Here is an 11,920-nt window from a genome sequence, read left to right on the forward strand (position 1 = left end):
TTATGAGGTTAGTGTCAGAGGAGGCCACGGTGATCATCACGGGTCGTTTCATATAGTAACTGTTTAACCTGCGAACAAGCGCTGCAGCAGAAAGGAAGATGTGTGTCTGTTCTCGCACAGCGATCATAGCGACTCAGAGGGAACGAAATACAGCACAGCGAAACCAAACGGTGTTGGATTTACATAATTACACTGGTGAGTAAATATTGACATAAAACATATCAGTGGATGCGATTATTAAAGTTTAACAGATCATGTATTGGGTAACATATGGCACTATAACAGGCCTGCAACTCTCAAACCAAAGGCAAATCAAGAAGTTAAGTTCTCGTTGAACTGCAGCACTTCAGACTTTTCAAATGACTCCATACTAATGCATTTATGTTTGCATACAGCGTCAGTTAATGTTGATTGTGTAATTAGTTAAAGATTGAAATATTCAAGAGGCTTTAACGAAATAACCAAAACAATCCTAGGTTTTTATTTAGCACAGTGGCTAGATTAACAAATAACCAGACGCCACCCGATCTAAATATTCCCTCACAGTTTAATAGTAATGACTTTATGAATTTCTTCACTGATAAAATAGATAACATCAGAAATACAATAACAAATGTAGATTCTACAGCGTATAATACTTTAGCTTCATTCATCGCACCAAAAGATAAACTGCAGTGCTTTACAACTATAGGACAAGAAGAGGTAAATAAACTTATCACTGCATCTAAACCAACAACATGCCTATTAGATCCTGTACCCACTAAATTATTAAAAGAGTTGTTACCTGTAGCAGAAGAACCGCTTCTCAATATTATTAACTCGTCATTGTCTTTAGGTCACGTCCCAAAAGACTTGGCATTAATAACACACTATTTTCCTAATTAATGCTGTTCAGTTGCTTTGACACAATCTGTATTGTTAAAAGCGCAATATAAATAAAGGTGACTTGACTTGACTTTAACGTGCATCGTCTTCGCACATTCGTTCATTTGGATTGTGTCTGAATAACTGTCCGTTACCTTGCTCTTGGAGCAGCCCACGGACCTGAGCGCTCCGAAGAAGATGGGCAGCAGGGCCATGAGCAGCAGGCTCCCGTACGCCAGCGCGGTGCCCTCGGCGCCGGACACGAAGCGGCCCGCGGTCCCGTTCACCGCATCCGACCCGGTACTGGAGCCATCTGGCACAGCTGCGCTTTGCTCCACATCAGCCATGTTTTCACGCGTTCAGATACTGTGACCCTTATATATAGATATTCTGAGATTGTCAACTGAGTGTGCTTCTCATTGAGATGAGCTCGGGTCTCTTTTAAGGCCACGTTTCCTATCTCTGCCCGGCGAAGTCTCCGTGTTCTTCACTGCTCGGACACAAACACACTTACAAGCGTGCTGACACCCGATGGACCGGAGGAAGCATTACCGCGGCGCTGTTCTGCGCGCTTCTTCTTCTTCTTCTTCTTGTTAATTTTATGGCGGATTGCAACCATGACATACCAGGTGCATACCGCCACCTAATGTATCGGAAGATGCAGCATGGATTATATCTCAGTGAATGCACTTTACATTTTATATATAAATAAAAAAAAATAAAAAAAAAATTTAAATTTATATATATATATATTTTTCCTTGACTCCTAACTATGTCCTCTAAAACGCCTAGGCTTAATAATTTACATGGGTTGTAAAAGTTGATTACTACCAAGTTCCCATCTGATTTATATACTTCAATAATCACACATTCTATTTCTATTGAAGATGCTATTCTTTTAAATGATATCCCATCCCTTACAAATGTTGCACAGCCTCCACCTTGATTTCCACCTCTATCAAACCTGACAGACTCATATCCAGGTATAATAAAATCAAGGTGAGGTCGAAGCCAGGTTTCCTGAATGCAAACAATATCAGAACGAGCTGTGATCTCTCCGTTGTCGAGGGCTCGCTCGACGGTTTGTTTACACTGAAGCACTTCCGCTGCGCCGGCCCACTCGTTCTGCGCGCTTCTCAAGCGGAAGGCTTTTAGGCCAGAGTTTTCATATGAATTAAACACTAGAAGGATTATACTTATTAGGGGTCTAACCTGATCTTCTTCTTCTTCCTCTTCCTCCTCCTGTCTGTGGATGCAGGGTGCAAATTACATAATGGGATTTTTTTGTTTTTGAAAGAAGTCTCTTCTGCTCACCAAGGCTGCGTTTATTTGATCCAAAATACAGCAAACACTGTAATATTTTGAAGTATTTTTACAATTTAATGTAACTGTTTTCTATCTTAATATATTTTAAAATGCAGTTTATTTCTGTGATGCGCAGCTGTATTTTCAGCATCATTACTCCAGTCTTCAGTGTCACATGATCCTTCAAAAAACATTCTAATATTTGCTGCTCAAGAAACATTTTTGATTATTATCAATGCTGAAAACAGTTGTGTACTTTTTGGGGATTATTAGATGAATAGAAAGTTCAAAAGAACAGCATTTATCTGAAATAGAAATGTTTGTAACATTTTACACTACCGTTCAAAGGTTTGTGGTCAGTAAGATTTAGATAAGATTTTGTTCCAGAGCAAATACAGTAGATTTGGCTGAGGGCAAATTTACATACCTTATTTTTAATATTGTTATTAGGGCTGTCAATAGATTAATTGCACACTCATCGTGAAATTATTTTTTCTTTTTTTCCCCTTTGTTCCAGAGCAAATACAGTAGATTTGGCTGAGGGCAAATTTACATACCTTATTTTTAATATTGTTATTAGGGCTGTCAATAGATTAATTGCACACTCATCGTGAAATTAAGCATACACCATTTATCTTGTTTAACATATTTTGTCATCATGAATCATGAAAAAAAAACATTCAGATTTCACAGTGTATATGTGGTGTGATAGATAAAATCATATCTACCTGAACTGAGAATAGCGTGGGTATTTGGCGTCATTAATTGGTGCCTGGTTAGCAGGCTTGAGGATCTATATAGTTGGTGTGTATTGCCCAGGTCAGAGTCACGAACTGCACAGGGACATAAAGATTGAGGATCCAAGCGCAGGTAATCCACAATCAATGTCACAAACAGGCATGAGGTCAAACACAATCAACAATCCTAACAATGACAGTGTAGTGATTCTGCTTTCACCAACCTAGGGGGGTTGGTGTATTGAAATAGTGTATTGATGGGTATTCACGTCACCAATGACATTATGATTTTTGGATCACGTGTCACTTAAGGTGCGGTTATGAGTACATCAGATAAGAAAGATTGGTGGGATCTCTAACTTGTAGAACCTCTTACTGTATTGTCAATACAAGGAAGACACAACTGTAATAAAATAGATTTTATTAACAAACGATTGACAAGAGTAATCAACACTTCTATTAAATGAATACAATCAAGGAAAAAGGAATAAAGTGCATAAGATGCATAAAATGCAAGTGATTCAATTGGGTGTTCCTATGACAAAGTTATGTCATCTTATGAAAAGATAAACAGAAACTAATAAGGTGAACAACCCTATTATGCATCAAACAAATAAATCGAGAGATTATTTGTTCTTAACTGATCAGCTATATCACATCTAATGTAAATTAGAAAAAATCATATACTGATAATATACAACAGCCATGGTCTCTGGAAGAGGTTTGGATAAGTGATAGTTACGTTCTCTGTGGTCGAGTGAGCAGTCCGGTGGCGGTGACTTCATCCACTGGTTGTGCTGGTAACAATGCAGTGGAGAAAGGAGCAGGAATCTGTTTCGACAGCCTTGAACACGAAGCGCTGGAGGATACTGATCTCCTGGAGCACCAAAGGGCCCTAGAATCTGGAGCTCAGACGTGGCCCTGGAGTAGGTGCAGAAGGTCCTTAGTCTGGAAAAAAACAGACGAAATTAACTTGAAGTGAAGGTTTGCTTGCTGGAGCTTAACCTTGTTGCAGCTGTCTGTGTGTCTTCTGCCTCTCTGGGCTAGAGACTCAGAACTTGGTCGATCTGCTTTGTCTCACTAGGATGGAGACTCAGAACGTGCTGCATCTGTTGTTGTCTCACCGGATGAAGGCTCTGAATGCAGGGTATCTCTTTCAGGCTCAGAACGTGGTCATATCTGTTGCTGCCTCAAAAGCTGGAGACTCAGAACTTGGTATCTGTTATTGTCTCTCTGGACTCTCAAAATGTTGGTGATCTGTTTCAGTCTCTCCCCTTACAGGACTGAGACTCAGAACAAGGAGTGTCTTTTGCAAGGGCACATTTATCCCTTTCAGATGAGGAGGTGATTGTAAAACCAATTCTCCATTTCCATGCTCCGTTTCCCTCAGAGCAGGGGAGCATAGCGTGGCCCACCCTTCTTTCCTCCTGTGGAACTTATCTGCATAGTCCAAACACACATTTAGAAAAGTGTCACTAAAGTTTTACCAATGCATTATTCACTTACCAAACCACAACCAGAATACCTTTGGCAATGTTACAAACACATTAAGTCCAAACATAATGGAAAAAGATTGAACTGTCCTGCATGCATTCATTTGTCCATTAACAGCTGAGTTTGTGTAAGATGTTGCACTACACGTCGCTGTAACGGAGATTACTTATTTCTCTGAATAAATATAAGATGGGTGTTTCACCCACTGATGCTGAAACCTTGGAGGTCCTAAGGAATTTTTATAGCAGTGTAGCAAATAGCTCAAAAGGGAAATATTTATAATTAATTATAACTGGTTATAATTAATAATAAATATTTAGATTAGATCTTAGAATTAACTGTAGAATCAATATTACAATTATTTGATCTGTCCGTCCACCGAGCAGACAATATAATCATTTATCAATTTAAGGAAAGATTATTTTCCTGGCCAAGGAACAATAGCTTTTCCTACTTTTATGCAGTACTAGCAGTAATTTAGCATGTAGCAAGGTTCAACATTCAGTGACCCCGAATTGTAAGCAGCACACAGAAGCAATCAATTGTGAATATAAGGGATTTAATAAATGAAACTACAGCTAATATACAACAAGACTAAGCAAAACACATATATACAGAATAAAGAAAAGGAAGGAAGAGAGAGAAAAGAGCAAAAGAATGGCACATCAATTAACCACAACCTAATGAGAATCATCAAAGAATCAAAAATCACCTTAAAAGGGGCTCAAACTTAAACACGCATCTAAATAGTTGTAAACGGTTACTTGCATTGGCTTCGATTGCTGAACAAGAGTCCTGATGCGGTAGACACGGAGGTTCTTGATGAGTTCTTTAGGAGTGAGCTGGAGGTTTTGCTCTGGTTCCTCTGAAGATAGGAAAGTCCACAGCGACTCAACAAAATTAATTGAAGATAAAACTGCCGGAAAATCAAACTCAAGAGGAGAGTTTTGAGGAGTCTTGGATAGTGTCCGTCTCAAAAAGAAGAGGTTTCTGAGCCAAGATTAGTCTGAGCTACTTTTGACTTTTGATAGTTCCTATCCACACCCCCCTTTTGGGTGGAATGGCCAATTAGAGGCATGAATTTTGAGCGGGAGAAAATTTATTTGTCTCTGTTTATGGCCCATTTGCATGTTTATTGCTGGTCTGGAGGATTGGTGCAGTTTTACCCAAAATATGCTACAAATAGTATATAATATAAAATAAATAAAATAATAATGCATTTCACGATCATATAGTGTAGATCATTATTTGAGGAATAAAGAGCAGATCATTTTGATACCAAGAACGAAACATCTAGAAGATCTTAAAGCAGAGATACACTCATATACCTGAATATAAGCATTGAGAGTCTAACTAATACAAATAAAGAGTGGTAACTAGGCTAATACAATAGGGAAACATACAAACAACACATGCATATACCAGATACAATTGTAACTGATTAATTATAGTCTAAATAAAGAAATGTCTTTATGTGTGTGTGTTATGTGTATTGTGAGCATAGTGTAGTTTGCTGGTCAGCCAGGCCCATTGTTGCCTGGCTCCGGGGGTCATTTACGTCTCTTTGTCAAGTCACCTTTATTTATATAGTGCTTTTAACAATACAGATTGTGTCAAAGCATCTGTACTGCATTAATTAGGAAAATAGTGTGTCAATAATGCAAAGTGACAATAGTAAACACTAATTTTTCAGTTAAAGGCAGTTCATCATTGAATTCAGTGATGTCATCATCCAGCTCAGTTCAGTTTAAATAGTTTTCCCGGCTCCGGTTGACCTAATTAATGCAGCCTAAACATTAAAAATAGTGTGTTATGTGTAAGCCAGGTTAAACAGATGGGTCTTTAATCTAGATTTAAACTGACAGAGTGTGTCTGCCTCCCGAACAATGTTAGATAGATTATGCCAGAGTTTGGGCGCTAAATAGGAAAAGGATATTCCGCCCGCAGTTGATTTTGATATTCTAGGTATTATGAAATTGCTAGAGTTTTGAGAACGCAGCGGATGTGGAGGACTTTAATGTAACAAGAGCTCGTTCAAATACTGAGGTGCTAAACCATTCAGGGCTTTATAAGTAATAAGCAAGATTTTAAAATCTATACAATAGATTTAAGGTAGCCAGTGCAGTGTTGACAGAACCGGGCTAATATGGTCATACTTCCTGGTTCTAGTAAGAACTCTAGCTGCTGCATTTTGGACCAGTTGGAGTTTGTTTATTAAGCGTCCAGAACAACCACCCAATAAAGCATTACAATAATCTAACCTTGAGGTAATAGATTTGGAATGTGTTTGAAGTTCAATGGGGAGACGAGAGTGGTGAAACTGTTTAGCATCTCCTTGATAGTGGGGGGAACCATTGGTCATTTAGCACCCATATAAATGTAGAATCTGGGGCCAGGACTGTAATTTATATGCAAATGTCAAAAGGCTAAGAGGGGTCTCTAAAGACATAAAACCCCAATGATCATCCATGATTTTAAGCAGACGTCACAGCAGTCACAGGCCAAAAGCTTAGGAATCAGTCTATAAGTGGGTGAAGGGCAGAAACTGCATTTTGACCAATGAGAAGTTCTGTCCTTCCCAGGCTGGGTGCTAGAGGTCTTCTTCTTTAGGTGTCTGGCTGTTGTCCTTGCATCTTTATCTGATGGCATTGGACAGTCTGCCTATATTAGTAAACCAAGATCCAATCAAAATGTAGCAAACCTTTGTCCACTCTTGTGGTCAGAGAGGGGCCCCGCCATAACCTGGGCCCTGGATTGTGCTGTCCACTAAAACGTCACAGTCTTCAGCCGTCACAGATGCCATTCTACTTACGATGTAGCGAGTAAATCGGGTGTTATGGGAAGTGTTCCCGGTTCCGGTTGACCTAATTAATGCAGCCTAACAATCCTTTAACGGATCTGAATTATAGAAATGCGATATAATAATGTGTATTATGAGTAAACCAGGTTAAAGAGATGGGTCTTTAATCTAGATTTAAACTAGACAGAGTGTGTCTGCCTCCCGAACAATGTTAGGTAGATTATTCCAGAGTTTGGGCGCTAAATAGGAAAAGGATCTGCTGTTGATTTTGATATTCTAGGTATTATCAAATTGTCGTAATTTATATATATTTTGGAGTTGGAAAAATTTGGTTTTACAAATGCTAGAAACATGGCTTTCAAAGGAAAGATTGCTATCAAATAGCACACCTAGGTTCCTAACTGATGATGAGGAATTGACAGAGCAGCCATCAAGTGTTAGACCGTGTTCTATAGCACACTATCTGATGCGATACTGTGGCTGATGGTTGCATGTTTATAATTTTATCTCTAATAGTATCGATCTTGGAAGTAAAGTTGTTCATAAAGTCTTTACTGCTGTGCTTCTGATGCTTTATTTTTTGTTAATTTAGCCACTGTATTTAATAAATACCTGGGGTTGTGTTTGTATTCCTCTAAAGGAATGAATGAATGAATGAGCCAAAAAGTAAGTAGATCTAGCAGTTTTTAAGGCTTTTCTGTACGTAGAAGTACTTTCCCTCCATGCAATATGAAATACCTCTAGTTTTATTTTCCTCCAGCTGCGCTCCATTTTCCGGGCTGCTCTCTTTAGGGTGCGAGTGTGCTTGTTTTACCATGGTGTCAGACTGTTTTCCTTAATCTTCCTTAAGCGTAAAGGAGAAACCGTGTCTAAAGTGCTAGAAAAGAGAGAATCATTTCTGTTACACCATGAAGTTTTTCTGAGCTTTTGGATTTGCTAAGGAATTGAGACAAATCGGGAATATTATTTAAAAAGCAGTCTTTTGTTGTAGAAGTGATGGCTCTACAATATTTGTAACAAGGAGTTGAGAGATTTGCAGTTTTAGCTATATGGATAACGCTTCAGCATTTCTGAGAAAAGGAGTTCTCCCTAAAGTGGCTAATCAGCTGCAATGTCTCGTTCACTCCCCTCAGGGAACCATGGATACGTTGAGTCACTTGAGACGCAGTCTGCTTTCACAATCTGTTTTGTGAGGACTAGGATGCGCACCTTTTTCAATGGCTGCAGTCTGATGGTATTATGGCTAATCACAAAAGCCAACATCGCTTTCCTAGTCTTTTGAATGGATCAAATATAGAAACCCTTTTCATTTCTAAAAAAATCTAACAACCCCGTGTTTTCAGCCCTGATTTTTTTGTACAGTAGAATGTACTTCTTATTTCTACTACTAGTACTACTAATCATTAATTAAAAACTTTTTAAAGAATAAATCACTTTAAATTCAACCCTATAAATACATTCATAGGGTCCTAGTAGTGTTAAAAAAAAGTTTTGATTATTAAAATTTAATTAAACCATTAAAATGGAAAACACAGAATTTGTTATAAAACAGAATAAAACAGTTTGAGAAAATAATAAAACGTATATCATAGGGCTCGAAAGATTATTTTTGTTCAACTTTTAATAAATTGCGTAACTTGTATAAGTTTCATTATTTCAATTAATTAGACATGCTTTTTGATTAATACAATTTAAAATTTGAAAAAATAAAACAGATTTCATAGGGCCCTAATCAGTCGACTTTCCTCATATATTTGCATCAATATAGGGTATATTTTTCTACACCTTTTTTTGCATTAATGACACACTATTTTCCTAATTAATGCTGTACAGTTGCTTTGACACAATCTGTATTGTTAAAAGTGCTATAGAAATAAAGGTGACTTGACCTGACCTTTCTTGTTCTTACTAATTCAAGCTCTCTCAACTTGTTATATTTTACAGTGTGTCAATTGATATACGATTTTGTAGGCTTTACATACACATTATCAGGGTTTAAGTGCTTTAAGAACTTTATGCTGTTATGGTGTAGACAAACTCGAAATGTAGGACTGACACCAGAACACGTCCACAATGGAGAATATGCTAACACCCTCAGAAAGGGTTAGACTATAATACATATTACACACTAAGCAGGCTAACACACACACATTTTGTTGTTTGATATTTGAAATAAATTATAGGTAACAAAATGCTTAATGCAATACCTGAGTACAAATGGAGTGAGATTGAAAAATGCAGCAGTAAGTAATATTCCTAAGAGTAAAGGAAGAAGAAAGACAAAAATGGTACCATGGTGGAATAAGGAGTGTGATGAAGCTATTAGAAGGAAAAGGAGAGCATACAAGAACGTAAGAAGAATGCATAACTATCTAGATTTAATGGAATATAAGAGAGAACAAGCAAAAGTAAAAGAGGTGGTAAGAAGGGCAAAAAGGCAACATTGGAGAGATTTCTGTGACAGAATAGGGAAAAGTACATCAATAGAGGAGGTATGGAATTTGATCAGAAGGATGACTGGAATAAGGAAGGAGATAGAATATCCTGTTTTAAATGAAGGGGAAGTCATAGCACTAGAAAACAGTGAGAAAGCAGAAATGTGTTGTAATACATTTATAAAAGTAAACAGTACGGAAAATCTGACTGAAGAATTTAAGAGGGAAAGGGAGGAAATATTAAAAGAGCATCCTCATCTATTGGACAAAAGTGAGGAAAGAGATCATATAATGGATGTCCCATTTGGAATGACGGAACTAAAACGAGCGCTGAGGAGAATGAGAGAAACTACTCCTGGTCAAGATGAAATCAGCTATTATATGATCAAGCAGTTAAGTGAGGAATCATTGAGAGTAATGTAATGAGTAATTCTACAATAAAGTTTGGGAAATGAGGGTACTACCACAAAGTTGGAAAGAGGCACTGGTATTGCCAATAAGGAAACCAGGGAAGGATCCAAGTAAGCCGGCTAATTATAGACCAATAGCCCTTACATCTCATGTAGAGAAAGTGATGGAGAGAATGATAACGGACAGACTAGTTTATTTTTTGGAAAAGGAAGGAAAATTATCACATTATCAAAGTGGTGTGTTTTTCGATATTGAAAAAGCCTATGACATGTTATGGAGAGAGGGTTTGATGATAAAATTGGAGGAGATGGGGGTAGGGGAAAGAATGTTTAATTTGATTAGGGACTTCCTTAAACAAAGAGTAATAAGAGTGAGAGTAGAAGACTCTATATCATCTCAAGGAATAATAGAAAATGGCACTCCTCAAGGAAGTGTAATAAGTCCAGTGCATTTTATAATAATGATAAATGATATGTTTAGTAAGGTGGATAGGAGCATTGGAAGGTCACTGTTTGCAGATGATGGGGCTTTGTGGTATAGAGGAAGAAACAATAATTTTAATATGGGGAAATGCAGAAGGCTGTGGATGAGGTAGTTAAATGGTCATACAGATGGGGATTTAAGTTTTCTGTGGAGAAGTCACAAACCTTATTTTCTAAGAAGAAAGTAGACAGTGAATGGATGTTAAGAATATATAACAAAGACATGGCACTAGTAACATCAGTTAAGATTCCTTAGGAATGTTAATGTGCCAAAGTTACTGATGAAGAAAAAAACTAGAATAAGTGATCAACTGTCAGTATATACAGGTGAATTGATGCCTATTCTGCTAGCAGTACAACTAATTAAGGAAAGGGAAATACAAAATGTGGTCATTTGTTCAGATTCATATTCAGCAATAGTCATTATTGATAACCAAAAGTCAGAATCAATGCCAGATTTAATCATGGAAATCCTTCAAAATCTCTTTGAGTTAAAACAAAGTAGAATAGAAGTTATGTGGGTTCCAGCCCATGTGGGAATTGCCAAAAAAATAAAATAAAATAAAATAAATAAAAAATAAGCATTAGAATAAGGATCAGTCACTTTGTTCAAAGGAAAATTTTACAATAAATAGTAAGCCTACTTAATATATCCTATTTTAAATAAACTGTATACTGAATTTGTTTTTGTGTGAGTTATGTGGGTTCCAGCCCATGTGGGAATTAAAGGAACTGAAGAAGCAGGTTAATTAGCTAAGCAAGCAGTAGATGATGAAATAGTAGAGCTATCACATAATCACAAATTCCGGAAAATATGTGTTGTAGTCCAAACAAGTCGTTCGTTGCAGTTTTTGAAGGGATTTCTGTTAAATAAAATATCTCCTTTTGAATTGGACTTTGAGCTTTGTAACTTTGCAGATCTTTTTTATGCTCAAACAGCAACATTACAGACTAACTAAAGTTGAAAAAGCATAATAGGACCCCTTTAAATGTTTTCTTTATAACGGTTATGGGAGGACGCTTAATTCACCGCATTGCGTTCTTATTCTGTACCATTCTGCTTGCCTGTAGCCTACATATATTTTTTACTATCTGTATACAGGATTTGGTGTTCGTCCATTAAGCCGCATTAAGAGTTTTCTTTATAATGGTTTTCTATAGTAAGAAAATGCTTGCAATTCAGCGCGTTGCCTTTATATTCTAGGCTCATCTGCTTGTTAAGTACATATTTTTAATAAACATACCGAAATTTGGGCTTTTTATATGATTGTCTTCGTCCATATAGCTAAGCCACATTAAGTGTTTTATTTAAGCTAACGGTTTTCTATGAGGGAGATGGCAATGCTTAATGTGAAACTTTAACCGTTGCACTCATTCTGGGCTATTGTTTGT

At 37.2% G+C, this 11,920-nt stretch overlaps 1 pseudogene; it reads right to left on the minus strand.

Annotated features, from left to right (window-relative positions):
* Positions 1–1,414, minus strand: part of LOC107569376 (minor histocompatibility antigen H13-like) — a 40,083-nt pseudogene extending 38,669 nt beyond the window's left edge.
* Between the last annotated feature and the right edge of the window lie 10,506 nt (positions 1,415–11,920).

This window comes from Sinocyclocheilus grahami, unplaced genomic scaffold (assembly GCF_001515645.1).
Source record: "Sinocyclocheilus grahami isolate Dianchi unplaced genomic scaffold, SAMN03320097.WGS_v1.1 scaffold1340.1, whole genome shotgun sequence".
NCBI classification, from domain to species: Eukaryota; Metazoa; Chordata; class Actinopteri; order Cypriniformes; family Cyprinidae; genus Sinocyclocheilus; species Sinocyclocheilus grahami.